The sequence below is a fragment of the Ornithorhynchus anatinus genome, chromosome 15 (assembly GCF_004115215.2).
Source record: "Ornithorhynchus anatinus isolate Pmale09 chromosome 15, mOrnAna1.pri.v4, whole genome shotgun sequence".
NCBI classification, from domain to species: domain Eukaryota; kingdom Metazoa; phylum Chordata; class Mammalia; order Monotremata; family Ornithorhynchidae; genus Ornithorhynchus; species Ornithorhynchus anatinus.
In genome coordinates, this window is record NC_041742.1 from 3,921,454 (window position 1) to 3,938,476 (window position 17,023).

The following is a 17,023-nucleotide window of genomic DNA, read 5'->3' on the forward strand; positions in this document are numbered from 1 at the left end:
ATAATGTTCTAGCCAAAACGTATATTGAAAACACAGGTCATGGCAGAACCAAATAATAATAACAGTAACGATGATGCAACAATGTTGAAATTGATAAATTGAAAAACCCCTTCTCGGAGTGAGGATACTGTAGAACTGAAACTCCTCACCGAGAATGCTCTTGGGCTTCATCTCTACAAGTTTAGGATCACGGAGGAGAGGTATAATACACAATAGTCGGTAACCTTCATCCTGCCATTCTGAAGCTTGGAGGGGGACATGAGTTTATTCACCTCCCTGACGTCACAACTATTTTTAACTTCATCTCCTTTGGAGAAGTGGAGTGGGATGAGAATCGACTTAGCGGTAACGCCAAACTGCGTTATTTGATCTTTCTCTGTATTTTGGCTGCACAGGGCATCAAAGTAGCAAAAATTTCAAGCTCTGAAAGTTCATCTGAGCAATCCCAAAGCCCCAGGAGGCAGCTAAAAATATAAATGGGAACACGAATAGTCACATTTCTGCCAAGGCTAAATGGCAGCATTTATCCAACAAGTTATTCCTCCTTTTCTGCAAAATAATTTATGCTGATCAATAAATGCCAATGTCTGACTCGTATTTAATTGCAGTTTAGGCGACAATGTGTAATCCTCTGCCGATTGACCAATCCACTAGAATTAAATAGAGTCACTGAAAAGCCAAAGCCTAGATCCTTACCTCCAAATGCTTCTTCTACATCTTAAGAAAAGTATTGGTTTACACCTTAGATCGTCTGTTTGATTTTGCTTTTTGGCTCTCCCCATGATTTTTTAGCTTCTCAATCCAGGGGCAATATTATAGCCCTAAGCATGTTAAGTGGGGCTAAAGTAATTTGAGGCAGGGCAGAGAGCTAAGATAAGAAGCAGCTTCCCTAATCAGGAACATTTTTCTTTATTTGGGTGCATCTGAAACAGCATTACAAAATCAATTACAAAATTGCACAGTGTGCAATTAAACAAAGTTTCTGAACATGAGATTAGTAGTCAGAAGACCTGGGCTTTAATCCCAGCTCTGTCTCTGTCCCCCTGGGTCACCTTGGGTAAATCGCCTAGCCTTCCCGTGCCTGGGTTTCTTCTATCTGTCAAATGGGGGTAGCTCACTTGCTTCCCCTACGTCTTTTGAGGACCTCTGCGATGATCTTGTACCTACCCCAGAGTGGAGCACAGTGCTTGGCATATAGTAGACACTTATTGTAATAAAGTACGGTAATGCCAGACCATATTTAATACCATTAAAAAACTATCTACACGGTTTTAGACCAAATATCATCTGCTCATACCAAGAACTTTCACTTCCAATTGCCTCCCTCACTAAACCATATGCATTAATCTGCTTTACCCTGACTAGTTGAGCGTTTCTACTCTTCTACAGAATATTAGTACTTCCCAATCGTGGGTAAAATCCCTATTCAGAAGGGGATAATGAAGAACAGCTGAAATGGGCTAAATAAAAGAGCAATGCCAGGAAGGAGAAAGCATTGGACCTGGCCGGAGAAAATCTGGGATAACCAGCCTCACAAGTTCACCTGCTGTTACGGAGAGTTTGCATAAATGTTTAGATGTATATTATACCAATGTGTATACACAAGAAGAGGGCATACAGATTTACACCCTGCACATACACCTCCCCCACCACCACCTCTCCTTATTTGAACACACTGCTGATGGTGAAATTCACCTGAATGGGTATGTGAGAGTGTACTAGCCAACTGTTCAGCCCACATTTCCCCCACTCCTCAAGAAACTCCAGTGGTTGCTCATCCACCAAATAGAAACTCCTTACCATGGGCTTTAAAGCACTCGATCCCCTTGCCCTCTCCTATCTTACTCCCTGGGAGTCTACTACAAAACCAGCACCCTTATTTTGCTCCTCTAATGCCAACCTACTCACTGTACCTACCTTGATCTCACCTATCTCACCACCAACGCCTCGCCCATTTCCTATCTCCGGCCTAGAACGCCCCTTCATATCTGACACACCATAACTCTTCCCCGCTTCAAAGTCTTACCAAAACCCCATCTCCTCAAAGAGGCATTCAAAGACTCAAGTCTTAGTTCCCCTAGTCCCTCTCCCTTCTACGTCACCCTTGCATGGGGATTTGTACCCTTTATTCATCCCACCCTCAGCCCCTAGCACTTCCGTACATACCCGTAATTTAGATTAACGTCTGCCTCCCTCTCTGGGCTGTGAGCTCCTTGTGGGCAAGGAACACGTCTACCTACTCTGTTATACTGGACTCTCCCAAGTGCTTAGTAGAATTGCCTACACAGATTAAACATGCAATAAATATGACTGATTGATTAGGGGCACACAGCCTTACCGAAGACACTGGAATTCATATTTAAACATGATTCTCCTGACCAGAACAGCTCATCTGTGTGTGAGTGGGGCTCATGGTCTAAGTAGGAGGGAGAAGTGGTACTGATTCTCCATTCTGCCGATGAGGGAACTGAGGCACAGGGAAGTGAGGTCATCTGCCCAAGGTCACACAACGGACAAGCGATAGAGCCGGGATTCAAACCCAGGCCCTCTGATTCCCAGGCCCGTGCTCTTTCCACTAGGCCACACAACTTCATTTTTCGAGGGGAGAAGGAAGGAGTGCCCCTTATGCCATGCCTCTTAGCTCTCCTGCCTATACTCCCCGCTGATACCATTGCAGCCCAGGTCCTGCAGAATTCAGGAATGATAACAGGGAGAACCAATTGAGAGGTGGATTCTCTACAGGAGGAGCCTAATTCCCTGTGCAAATGACAATAACAAGGATGAGTATCAGCGAGCCAGGGAGCTACCCTTGGGCCAGGCCAGAGAGAGAGCCTGTAATCTCAGACAGATGTTAACAAAAGCGGGACTCCTGGCCTGAGCTCCCGCTGTGGAGCCCCCACCTCGGAATGGAAGGGAAGCATCCGGTCCTCGCGTCCAGATGACCCAGAAAATGTTTCCTAAGTGGATTGTGCAACCGTGACTCATGCCGGCTTGCACATCTGGTGGCTCTGTGTTACATCACCCGCATTCCTCAACCTCCCGAGGCCTCACGGGAACCAGCTCTGCAGCGTCGTGAGCGCCCAGCTGCAGGCTGGGAAGCCTGGGTTCACGGACAGCTCAGTCTCTTTCCTGGGGCCACCACGCTGGATCTGGGTCTCCTCCATTTCTCTGCACCACCGGGACTACGGCTGCCTCCTCGGCAGCTCGAGAGGCATGGAGCCTCTCGATCTCTCGAGTATTGATTCACCACACTGACTCTGAAGGCCTCTTCCCAGGTGGGCAAAAGGTGGGCAAAAGGTGGCACTCAGTATAGGGTAGCCAAAATGATGCTTCCGTGACTCTACTCCTCTAGCCTCTTGACACCACAATTCTGCCAGAAAACTCACCCCTCTGTGGGGGAAATCATTCTCTTGATTCGAATTTCCTTGACACCCTTCCAGGGATGGTCCAGTCTCCTCCTGCTGCCTGGGTCCCCATGGTAATCACAGACGTCAGCATACAGTGGAAGTCACACTGCACACTTCATGCCACATATGGGGTCGGCAGGTCACGTGACCAGTTTTGCTCTTTAGACGGTCAATTGGCCGTCAGCCCGAATCAGTCAATTAGCAGGACTTTTTTGAGTGCTTCAGCGTGCAAAGCACTGCACTAAATGCTTGGGAGAGTAGGAGAGAGCGAGGAGACACAATCCCTGCCCACAAGGAGCTTAAAATTTTCTGAATGAAGAGCACTGTACTAAGCATTTGGGACAGTACAGAACAGTTGGTAGCCATGATCCCTCCCCACAGAGAGCTTGAAGTCTAGCAGGAGAGACAGGCATTAAAATAAATCATTGATGGGAGAAGGCACGGAGTATAAAAGCACATATATAAACCCCAACTTGGGAAATTCATCAAAGTCACCTTTTCTGGAAGTGACAAGCAGACTCCCAGGCCCAACATAGCCTGGGGAGAATGCGGAAGCCTCACGGAGGGAAGTCTCAGTGAGACTTGGCGGCTGGAGTCACGTCAAGTTTCTCTTTGTCCGAATTTTTGGAGCAGCAACTGGAGCCTTGCGCTCCAGATGTAGTTCAGTGTCTGCAACCAATATCCCCTCTCCTGATCCTGCAATGGCTGAGTTTTCATGGCTCTCTCTCACAAAGTCTCAGAGACCATCAGAGTTGAATTTTATTATTATTATTATTTTTTAACATAGGCCAGTTAATGACAAGAAGGATCTGGAGAACAAGGCACCATACGCACTAGTAAAGGTGGCTTTCATTTCCCTGGGACTTGGGCATGCTGTATGGCTTCACATGGCACTTGCGGGTAGTACGTAAACAGGGCTGACTGCCACAGAAATTGTTCTTAAAAGGCTGCTGCCTAGAGGTTGGTTTACTTCTTTACAATAAATAAGTAGCTAGAGATGGGTTTATTACTTTACATCAAAGAAGTAGCTTTCAAAAAAAATGACTTCTAAACTGTGTAAATGTAAAGAAGAGGGGCTTGGAAGGAGGGTGGCCATACTCTGCCCTGGCAGGTTCTGGAACCATCTCTGCCCATCCCAAAGTAAGAGACAAGCACTATGTTTTGTGCATTGCCCAGACTATAGAATTGAGGTGCAGAGAAGTGAAACGACTTGCTCAGGGTCATACAGCATACGAGTGGCGGATTAGAACCCCAAGGTCTTCTGAGTCCCGAGCCCATGCTCTATCCACTAGACGATGCTGCCTCTCTTCCGGTCCATGAAAACATGGGGGCTACTTCCTAGCCATGAGATTTGGTGGCAGGAGCTGAGGTGGATGGAGGTCAGGTGCTAAAAAATTCAGAGACTGGGCCTAAAGGTATCTGGTGCCTTAGGACAAACAGATAGGAGATTAGGCCGGCTGAAAATCAGACTGTATAGTACAGAACCAGCATATGGCCCTCGTACTTGGAGGCCACTAAATATCTACCAACCCCATCAGGTCATAATAAAAATAGGAATAATCGTGACATTTGTTAAGTGCTTAGTACGTGCCAGGCAGCGTGCTAATCGCCGGGACAGAGCCGGTCGGATACAGTACCTGTCCCACATGAGGGTCACTGTCTAAGGTTCATAATAATGGGCTCAGCTGGATTTGGCGCTGTAGAATACCTGAAGTGCTAAACTCTCCCGCACTGCTAGAACTCTGAGTCTAAAGAAATACCAGAAAGTGTTGTAGGCTGAAATTATGTGAAAACAGATCTTTCTGATGACTTTTAGAGGGGAAAAAAACCCTCCAGTGTCAGGATTTAGTGCTTAATAACTCTCTTACAAGCTAAAGTCTCAGTTTAATCAACTGTGACTTTTAATATTTTATTTAATACAGTCAGGAGACAGCAGCACGAGGGGAATTTTTAAATTGCCTCTAAATTCAATTGACAAAGTTCCATGTTCCTGATAAAATTACATTTTTTTTTTGGTGGGGGGAGAGGGTTCTGCCATAGGCAAATAATTAGATCCTATAGTCATTTAATCTATGTTCCCAACAAATATAAAGTGATGCACAGATAACACTCAAAAAGCCCAACCTGGGCTCCAGGGTGAGAGTAGTGAAAGATACAGTTAGAGCGAGCATTTCTCTTTTCCTAGAAACAACTCAACACATCACTTTGAAAAACACCATTGGATGGGGGAGAAACACCTTCAAACCCAGTGGATTCTGGATACATGGGCACTTGGGCTAGCAACACAGTCAAGGCACAGAGCCTGGGAAAAAAAAATGAGGAATCTGCATACATTTCATTCATTTGATCATCTTTACTGAGCGCTTACTGCATTCAGAGCACTGTAATAAGAGCTTGGAAAGTACAATGCACCAACAGAGAGAGACAATCCCTGCCCACAAACATTTCTGCAGACCCACTAAAACTTCTATCAGTTACTGCAAACTCCTGGACTACGGGCGCCGTGGGTATCCACCAGAGATGGGCACAATGGATTAAAGACACATCTCCTCCAAGAGGCCTTCCCCGATTGAGCCCTCCTTTCCCCTTTTCCCACTCCCTTATGTGCCTCCTTGACTTGCTCTCTTTATTCAACTCTGCTCTCAGCCCCACAGCACTTAGGTACATATCTGTAATTTATTCATTTATTTATATTAATGTCTGTCTCCCCCTCTACAGTGTAAGCTCTTGTGGGCAGGGAATGTGCCTGCTTACTGTTGAACTGTACTCTCCCCAGTGCTTCATACAGTGTCTGCACACAATAAGCACTCAATAAACGTGACCTAATCTGGCTGCAGGGCACTTCTGCAGCACAGCTATGGGGCAATTTCCCATTTACTGAGCACTTACCCATTTGGGGTTGCTGGGAGGAGGCCGGCTTCTTACTGTAGCTCTGAAATGGCCAGTGCACTCACTGCTTATGCTCAACAGGAGGTTCGAGTCACCTGATCAACTTGTTCATCTTGTGGCAGCAGGGAGTGGAAGGCAGAATAATAATAATAATGATGGCACTTGTTAAGTGCTTACTATGTGCAAAGCACTGTTCTAAGAGCTGGGGAGGATACAAGGTGATCAGGTTGTCCCTTGTGAGGCTCACAGTCCCAATCCCCATTTTACCGATTGAGGTAACTGAGGCACAGAGAAGTAAAGTGACTTGCTTAAAGTCACACAGCTGACAAGTGGCAGAGCAGGGATTTGAACCCATGACCTCTGACACCAAGCCCGTGCTCTTTCCACTGAGCCAGGCACAAGGGAACTGAAGTCATGGGGTACGGAACCCCAAGACACCGGGGCTCCGGGGTCTGATGGGACAGAGGAGAAAAGGCTGAATCATGACTAGGGTGGCCACTTCCCTTACCAGCTGCCATCTCTAGCAAGACTGTGTCCTCTATAGGAGCAGGGGGCCGACAGAACTGACCTTAATAATCATAATGATAACTGCGGTATTTTGAAGCGCTTACTATGTACCAAGCACTGTACTTAGCGCTGGGGTGAGTACCAGCCAATTGGGTTGGATGCAGTTCCTGTCCCACAAGGGGCTCCCAGTGTTAATCTCCATTTTATAGGTGAGGTAACTGGGGTACAGAAGAGCGAAGCGACTCGCCCAGGGCCACGAGGCAGACAAGTAATAGAGCCAACACTATTACCCTGGTCCTTCTGACCCTTAGGCCTGTGTTCTATCCACTAGGCCATGCTACTTCTCATATTCCTAAGAGGCTTGTCTGGTTTGGGCTAAGACTGGAACAATAAGGAGCCTGAAGAATCTTCCCTCCCAGGAGGGATGGACTGCTACCTGTTCAGCTGATGCTCTTGCTGAATTGACATTGTTCTCCTCCCTCTCCTCTTTACACAATATGTGTCACCTGAGAGCCAGAGACTGTCTCTCCATTTGCCCTCAGTACAGTGCTTTCCAAATTTTAATTATTCATTCAATAGTATGTATTGAGTCCTCACTATGTGCAGAGCACTGTACTAAGCAATGAATGAATGTCACTAGCATTCCCACCACCACCACCACCACCACCGCTATTAGTACTACTACATCTTAGCTTCAGAGATCAGTTTTTAAAAAGATCTCGCCCTTCTTAGCTCCCCAGTTTGCTAGCTTTTTATAATCCGGTGAACACTTTTACTACCAAACAAAAAAATCAGCACACTGAATGTCTCTTCTGGGTTCCCAGAAAGCCATACCTTGAAACTGGACTGCCTCTGGGGGAAAAATCGCTAATCGAGGCCAGGGTGATTTCAGATCGAGGAACTACAACTGGGTGCAACGATCAGATTCAATCTTCAAGTCTCTTCAACGGCAACTTTGCTGAGACCAGGATAAAGGGGTGGGACAGAAAGCCAATAATGATTCATTTCAAATGAAATCTGACCTCGGAAGACCAGATACACAAAGCGAAATAGCCGTCTCCTCGGTTTTACCAGCCTGGACCCCATCAAGGGTAAAAATCTCATACTCAGCAAAAGACAGAAAGAATTTGCTCTCGTGGAGGTCACAGAAGACCCTGGGTGGCTATTAAAAATAATGTCAGTGATAGTATAATTTCTCCAGAAAGGAAGGAAAAAAACATCATTAGTCCCTTTTTCCTTCTCAACCTATACAAACCTTAAAATACACAAAAAAGTTTTCCCACTTCATTAGAATGTAAGCTCCTAGTGGGTAGGACTACAGATCGCATGCTTCCGTTGGGCTTAGTATTGTGCACTGCAACTAATGGCTGGTCAATAAATACCATGACTATTTCTATTACATCCCCATGGAGGCTCCCTGGCACTAAAGGGAATGAAATCAGAACTCTCTTCTATTCTTCTCAAGCAAGCTGAGAATCCTAAAACTGTACTTCCTTATGATAACTGTCAGGCCCTAGGTGCCAGGCACTGTACTAGGCATTGGAGTAGACACAGCTAATTAGGTTAGACACAGTCCATGTCCCACATGAGGCTCACAGTATCAGTCCCTATTTTACAGATCAGGTAACTGAGGCACAGAAAAGTGAAGTGACTCCCTCAAGGTCACACAGAAGACAAATGGTGGAGCTGAGATTAGAACCCAGGTCCTGCTGACACCCTCCCACTTACCGGTTGTTTATAAAAACTAAGCAGAGTTTCAGGGAAAAATCCTTCGGAGAGGTAAGAGGCGGACTCCAAAAGCATATGGGGTCGTGCAGAGCACACCCAAGAAAACAAGTATTAAAAGGGCACCAGTTCTCCAAGTAGCCAAAAATAAAAGAATGAAATCTGCAGGGTTTTCTTCCCAATTGGTATACATTGCTATCAGACTGGCCTTGTGACTACTTGCCAGGCTGACTCTGCAGGTTTCATTTCTTCACTGGACAGACCTGCCTGGCTACAGTTCCACCTGGACCCAAATCAAGCAGCTCTTTGGAGACCTGAATGACTCTTCCTGCCCAACTGATCACAGTTCTTAGCAGGCACAAAAAGGAAAGTGCTGCGTTACCTGCTGACCATTCACGGATCTCCATCTGGGCTGCCAATTACTCGTTCAAAAACATGTCACTTTTCAGAAAAAATAAATAATTCAGAAGTAAAGTTTGTTTTGAGTACTTTGACATCTGTTGCTCGCGGGGCTTTAAATTATTCATTGGCAAGGATAAACCATTTTAATTAAGGAAATGCACGGTAGAGAAGCACTGAAATCTGAATGAATAGCAACAAATAGAATGTGCAGACTTAGATACCCCTCACATATTTCTGATCCAAATCTCAAAGCTCTGATCTCCATAGATTCTCCAGGCCCACTGCATTTGGTATTCAGATTCTAGCATGTGGAAAGAGAGCACAATTGCTCATATTTCCACATCCGCTATTTTCCATCTTTGGGAAGTGTTTAGAGATAGTGCACCTCTAGCATCAAATTTACTAAAGAAAAACATAAATGGCAGAAGGAGAATGACATAGCTTTTTGAGGAATTCTGGTCTCAGCTTTGGTCTCTTCAATCAATAAAGAAAATTGGCCTTTTTGTTTCTCTCACTCTCTGCAGAAGAGGGCATGGAATAATGTTACGTGCTGGTTAGAAGGGGCTCAGAAAGGTTACAGTCCTGATAATGGGACCTTTTAGATGAAGAAGAGGAATGTGAGGATCTACTTTCCTGAGTAATTGTCCTTCCCTGAAAGCTTCAAGAATTACTTTAAGAGAAACCCTAGTGAAAAAATGTAAACTAAAAAACAAAATGAAAGTTCTCGCATAACATCTGCAGAAGCTTCCATATTGCTCTGAAACCAAGGTGATACTGTATTTCAAGATGAGACACAAAGCCAGGAGAGAGAAAGAGAGAAACGAGGTGCGGGGGGGAGGTGGTGGGAAGAGAGAGAGAGAGAAAGAAAGAAAGGGAGGGAAGGCGGGAGGGAGAGAAAAAACTGGGGGAAACTGAGATAGAGAAACATAGGACACACCAACATACCAAGACAGAGGCAGAAAGAAGAGAGAGGTGGAAGAGAGAGGATTAGGGGGAAAGCATGGAGAATCAGAGGAAATGTGGACACACAATCACAGATACAGATGCAGAGGCAGAAAGTTAGAAGGGAGAGAGAGAATTGTGGGAAATAGCAACAGAGATGCAGACAATCAGAGACACAAAGGAAAAAGAAAAGAAGAGCTAGAGGAGGAAAGAAAAATCTAGAAAAAACAAACCTTACTGCCTTGCTTCTCTTCTGTCTTGAAGTCATCAGTGCTGGCCTCCCCGTTTCTCCTAGCCTAGTGTTATCCCGTGACAGGGAATGGGAATGGGACGTGCCCTCCAAGGCATTTCATCTCTTGATATTGGGTCTCCTCTTCCGGCACAGAAGTTAAAGAAAAGGGAGTCTACAGCTCCCTAACATTCCCAGGGAGAATTTGATGATAAATACCTACATTACGCTAGAATATGAAGCTTTTTTGTTATTGTTGCTCTAAAGATCACAACCTCACTTGAGCTTCAGGGCAATAGTCAAGAGGAAACATCCAAGATCCCTTCTCCTTCAGCACTATCATGTGTGGCTGGTAGGCAAGGTCTCAGGAGCTCTGAGGCCTGTGGAGGCAGCAGCCCCGACTTCTACCCGGCTCTTTGGGCACAACAAAGGTTAGGGTGGAAGTTCCCCTTCCAGCTAAGAGAGCAGACAGAATCCACTGTCACCTCATCTAGTATGTTGGAAAGGGGTTTAGTGGCTTGGGCAGGACTGCCATGCTCTCCGGGCTATTTCTGCCCTGGCAGGAAATATAATAATAATAACGATAATAATAATGACAATTGTTAAGCGCTTATTTTGTGCCAAACACTGGGGTAGACACAAGATAACTGGGTCAGATGCAGTCCTTCACCCACCCGTGGCTCACAGTCTAGATAGGAAGGAGAAGAGGTACTGAATTCCCATTTTACAGATGAGGTAATCAAGGCACAAAGAAGGGAAGCAACCTGCCCAAGGTCACACAATAGGCAAGTGGCAGAACTCAGGTCCTCTGACTCCCATGGTCCAGGCTCTTGCCACTAGACCACAATGCAACTGCCTCTAAAGTGCTTTTTACTGTTGCTACTTTTGAATGATTGAATTTCTCTTGTTACTCTTTCCCTGTTTATCTGCCCCCACCGCTCACCCCCTCTGGATTGTGAACTCCCAGTGGGACAGGGACAGTGTCTGAATCAATGACTGGGCATTCTCCCCAGCAGTTAAGTGCCATATTTTGCATATCCTAAGTGCTTAATGGATGTTAATGATTGACTGAATTCAGAAACGTTTTCCTGGGCCCATCATGTAGACCTTTAAAATGAAAGGGGCCAAAATATCATCCTGACCAGACCGCAGGCAATTATTTCCATGTCCGCGCAGCACTGTCTAGGACTTCCAATGCCCAGGTGTTGAGAACTTGAGGAGGTGTGTTTGGAGCAGCTCAAGGAAAAGGTCTTAAAGAGTTTACAAGGATGCAAAGCACCTCTTTGTTTCCGAACTATTAGAGACAGGGATAAGGTCCAGAGCACCGAGAACTGGAGCTGATTGGACCTACGGCAGGTGCTGATGAAAGCAAGCTTGATGGGGATTTTTACTCCTTGGAGAGTTGCATCTTGGGTTCCCTACAGAAACACAAGAGCTGGTGTGGAAAGCGGAGATTTGCAAGGACACCTGCTCCCCTGAAGAGGACCGGAGAATCGAGAGAAAGTGGCAAGCTCTCTGGCACTGAGGCCATCTGGCACAGCGGCTCCTTACGCTCCATGGTACCGACTGTCAGTGTTGCTGACGGGAGCTGGGTTTAGAAACTTTCGAGATGGAAGGAGTTTTGGGGTGGGAGAGGTCAGGGGTGAAAGCTCTCAAGTTAAAAGCACGATGGAAAAAAAGCCAGAGGCCCGGGCTTTGGCCCTTTCAGAGTTTCTACATTCAAATCAAAGGCAAGGAACTGGCAAGCTCGTTCTCCAGCCGGTGTCACAAACAACCGGCTTTCTGCATAAATTAGTTCTCAAAATTCACTCGGATCCAGGCCCTTGAATCCTCCCCGAGGAAGCACCCTACAAAAACACCCAGCAAACCTGCAAATCCGCTCCCAGCAGCAACTTTCCAAGGGGGACTGACAATAGCCTTTGCCTTTGGAATGATTTTGGGGGGAAGGCAAGTGATGTAAAAAGGAGAACAAAAGCCTGCCTTCCTCTGGATCACCATCCAAATCCTAAATCCTAACTAGAGAGTTTATTGCAAATCAGGGTGTGGGGAGGCAGAACGCCAAGCTCTCTGCCTCCTGCAGGGAGAATGGACAGGACTTTCATATCAATTTTCTGTATAATTTTCCCAGGACCTCCCCCATTCAAAAACCTTCAGAGCTGGTCAGTCCAAACTGGCTTCAATGAGGCATCTGTTTTTAAAAGTGAACCAAAGGAAAATGTTTTTCCTTTCCTGGAAAAAATACACTCAGGGCTCATTTTAGGTGGTAACCGAGGGCAGCGATTACTTTAGGGTATCCCGCTGCAGGAGAGATGGTGGAGCGGCGGAGGGGTGCCACCAATGAGTACAGGGGGTGGGTTGGGGGAGGAATGACAAGGATGGTGATTAAATTTAGAGTGCTCAGTGTTTGGAAGCAGCACCTATGGGAAGAGGTGCCCGGCAGGGGGGACAAAGTGGCTCCCCAGTGAAAGAGGAGAAGAGGTGGATCAGGGGTTCGGAGAGAATTCCAAAAGATGCCATAGGGACTGCATGGAGGAAAAGGAGCGGCAAATGGTTTCCTGTCTGAAGCTGGTCCTGAATACCCTGCATCTAGAGCTCCTGAAGGACTAAACTACCCATTTGAAGTGGGAGAAGACCCATACACAACCCACAATCCCAACCTCTCGGGGCAAGAGGTGTCCACCTTCCCTTCGGAGAGATTTCACGCTTACTATCTCTTTCCTTGTGAGTTACCCAGGCGATGGCATTCCTCTCATGTCAAAGGTGGGGAAACTTAGGCACAGAGCAATGCAAGTCATTTGCCCAAAGCCACCAAGTGCAGAGCTGGTTTTGAAACCTCAGGCTCCTGGCTCCCCCTCAGAAGCTAGCGTGGAGGGTGAATCGCAAACTGGCACTTCGACGTCAGGGATGGGGAAGGAGGATGTGAGGCCTGAAGCTCTCTCTGCTCCGCTGAACAATTTGTCAAAGACAGATAAACGAAGTCCCCCTCCCCCACACCCCAACTGCAAGGGCTCAGGATTCTATAGGCCCAAGGCAAAACCACAACATCTAAGGCGCTGAACAAAGCAATTTCCAGCATCCCACTAGTTTAATATAACCTTGACCTGGCATTGACACAGCTACCATTCTCCCCAGGAAGAACAGAGGCAGCCCACGGATTCCTGACTTGATGACTGCAGTGCTGACGCACGACAGAGAGCCGCGGCCGTGTGAACGTGCCACGACTGCTGGGGTAGGAAACGAAAGTCTTAAAGGGAGAGAGGCGGCTGGGGGAGCTGTCCCTGTTGGTCGTTACAGGGGGCACCTGGGGCGCAGAGAGCCAGCGAGTGCCCTCAAACCCCAGTGGGCAGGCCAGCGAAGCTGGAGGCCACTTGGGAAAGCAAAAAGCCACCCCGGCGAGTTTCCAGAGGTCTCTGCGCTCTCCACTCCACAGCTGCATTGTCTCCTTCGGCCCCGGGTGGGACGAGGCGATGAGAGGAACAAGTGCCCTCTGCTTTGTCATGCTCTGCCAGGCAAAAGCGACAGCCACCTCGATTTCCTGGCGTGAAGATCATTCCTCAGAGACAGGCCCCACAGGGTGGACTGTGGGATCCAGGCGTGCCCCACTGGAGCCCAGGGAGGTCTGACCTGAAATCACTTCCAACGTGGCCGAGGGGTAAGATTTGATATTTTGTCTGTGGGAAGGGCACCGCATATCAAGTTCGATGGTCCAGGGCTGCGCTCCTGGGTCTGCCTCACTCCCTCACTCCCCAATCCTGCTCCCCAAGCCCCAGTCAGGCTTTGCTTTGCTGCTTCTCACGGCCTGCTAGAAAACCACAAACGGAAAGTAAAACAAACACCTCCACCCCAAACAAACTTCCATCCTGACAGGAACCCCTCTAGGCCCCATCAACCTGCCTCGCCTGATGGGTAAATCTACTTCCTCTTGAGAAGGATGCCAACGAGCACTGCAGATGTTCCTAAAAGACAACTCTCCACGGGCTTCTCCCCTCAAAACTTTCTCTTGGTGGTCTCTCCCTACAACTTCCCACGTCGACCCCCGTCCCCCTCTCCCCCATACCCTACTACTTGCAGAAATGTCACTGTCGTAGCTGCAGGAAGGAGGTGGATGAGGAGCCATCACTCAGGGAACCACTGCCTTATCTACGGTGTCAGTTTTAGGGCTATAGCATAGCCCCAAGTAAGAGTCTCTGTGTCAATACCCACTTAGCCCCACATTCTGATTTTCAATGGCTTCTCTAGAGCCCTACACACCCCAACCATTCATCGAACCGCCCTCCCCTTTCAACTCCTGAAAGATCTCATCCCCTCCTTGTCTTCACTGGATTTCCTTGCCCCCCTAATCCCCAAGGACTGTGGGATTAGTACCTCATTAGCTCTCCCAATCCCCCCAATCCCTTTCTGTCTTGGAGACATGTAAATTCAGGGTCTTTCTGGCTCGTGCCATCAGAATTTCTCTGTCCTTGTTACATATAGTGAGTGGTTTACTGGCCAAAGCAGGTTCAGAGCATGTAAGGCTTAGCAGCAAAATAACTGTTTCAAACCCGTTCCTGTCACAAACCAAAACCTTTCAAGCTGGTTCCTTGAGAACTGTCTCAACGATGCCCACTTATTCTCATCTAAAATTGCTGTTTACTGAATAGAATTCACTTAACCCAGAAAACATTTTAAGAGCACCAAGCTGACCACCTTTTGAGCTTTCACTTACTTCTTACTGACATTCTGACAAAATGTCCCAAAAAGAACCAGAGATCTGGGTCCAGGAAAGGTGACCGACAAGAAGGTTTTTTGTTGAGGAGGGAATTTATCATTACGGGATTTGTCCTGACAGTTGTTTGAGCTCAGCACAACTTCTGGAGAAACCTATTTTGGGGGCTTAAACCAAAAAGGTTCCTTAGATTCCTAAACAAAAGTTTGTTATCTTGCTCATCCATCTTGACTTTCAGTTAACCCAACCCTGGGGGCTAGTGCTTACTCCCTGGGGCGCCACCTCAGAGATAGCGACCACATTGCCTAACAAACCAACGGACTATCTCCAGCTTCCAGGGGCTTGGTCTGACTCTAGCCCAAGGCCAAAGTTGAATACTGCTGAGACCCAGGGACACTGCCTCACTGCTTCTACTTTCCTTCAGGAAAGAGAAGACAGAAACTTCTGTGGCTCACCTACAGAGGACAAGAATCTGTTCTACAGACCTAGTAACATAAAAGGACCTCAAATCCACCAGTTCTTAAAATGTCAGCTAAGAAAGGAGGCATTTTATAGGCCAGCATTTTTCAAGGAGGAAGGCACCCTTTAAAGGCATGTATTACAAATCCTTACTCAAATAAAGACACTTTTAATGGTACTGCCTACAAAATGAGATTCCATTCAAAGTGGCTTCCATCACAGAATTTAGATTTTGGCAGTGGGTGCATTTTGGAGAAAACAAAAAAGGCTACCCGTTTTTCAAATTGGGAAGCACCACCGTCCTGCCCCCCTCTTTCTGTCTATGGCCAAGAAAAGCCCTAAAGTGGTATCATTTCCAATAAGGTGTACACAATCAGAAGTTCAGTGTTGAAACAAGTTCTGTTTAACCCACCAGAGAGAGTCTAGCAGCTATCTCCCATTTCTCCCATGCCTGCAGCGGGCACAGATTCAAACTGATCAGTTTCATCCAGTTTACTTCATTGATCTAATCTGTCTGTTGATCTACATGCTTGAATTGAATAGTAAAGTGGAACGCTGCTTCACTGGAAGAGGATAGGGACAGTATTCCTCTTGTAACTTCGTGCGTATTAATTGCTGCTAACTGGCTGATTTCCTTCCTCAGAATCCACTTCTCCATTACAGCACATCATTTCTTCATGGGGGAAATGTGTTTCCTAGAGAAGACCAGAATTGTGGGGGCACACCGCATGCTGCGAAAATCTCACCTGCATCTGAATACAAACAGTTGACCCCTTCAATCTGCTATTAATGCTGGTCCGCAGATTGCTCTTTTCTGCCTGGACAACAAGCTAAGTGATGCATATGTAAATCCTTCAAAAGGAAAAGCTCAGTAAAGGCAAAGATGCTCTGGTATAGGAAAATGAAATCCGTGTACCTGGTCAAGCTGGATGGACAGTGACTGACTATCAGATGTTGTTGCTATGCTTTTGATTTCTTTTGTCCATTAAACTACATATTTTCTTTGTAACTCACAAAGACAGATCCAAAGTTCAAATAAAAGTTGCCCCACATTTGTATTTTGCTAGTTTCTATTGTGAAAGTCTTCCAATTCAATATGCCTTCATCTTCTGCCTTGCCAAAGTCCAACGGCATTTAAGTCCTTCAGAGCTAGTTCTGCTTTTCCTTTCAGAAGTTCACGTTAGTAAAGATGAGGTCCTCCTTCAATGGAAGGAGCTCTGTGAATGCTTTCACCTAAATGCCTTTATGGAGAACTATTATGTTAGCAGATCAAAAATCCTTGCATTTCCTTCATAGAACAATTAGGGTAATGGAGGAAAAAGGAAAGCCCGCAAATTATACAAACTTTACTTTCTCCTATTTAAATAAGCATGTGTACTCTTATCCATGCTGCCTCATACATGTGTGTCTGTGGTGTGTATGTTTCTCAGAGCTAATTCCCTGTGGTCAGGAAATCACTTTGGAACACGTGTCAGGTCTCTCAGAGCACAGGTATAAATGATTAATAAGTTAAATGGCAATATGACCTAGTGGAAAGAGACGGACCTGTGAATCAGAGGACCTGGGTTCTAATTCCAGCTCTGCCCCTTGTCTGCTGTGTGACCTTGGGTAAATCACTTCAGTCCTCTGTGCCTCAGTTCCCTCATCTGAAAATAACAGTAATTATAGTGTTGCTTAAGCACTTATTATGTACCAAGCACCTTTCTAAGGGGAGGAGGAAGACTGTGAGCCCCACGTGGACAGGGACAGTGAACCTGA

At 46.5% G+C, this 17,023-nt stretch overlaps 1 protein-coding gene and 1 long non-coding RNA gene across 4 annotated transcripts in view; one reads left to right on the forward strand and one right to left on the reverse strand.

Moving 5' to 3' along the window:
- Nucleotides 1-17,023, reverse strand: part of PITPNC1 (phosphatidylinositol transfer protein cytoplasmic 1) — a 160,033-nt gene that overhangs the window by 98,024 nt on the left and 44,986 nt on the right. The gene's annotated exons all lie outside the window — the stretch shown is intronic.
- LOC120638836 lies at nt 13,245-16,317 on the forward strand. Its single transcript, XR_005660820.1, has 2 exons — nt 13,245-13,753; nt 15,909-16,317. It is a non-coding gene; the product is annotated as an uncharacterized LOC120638836 (long non-coding RNA).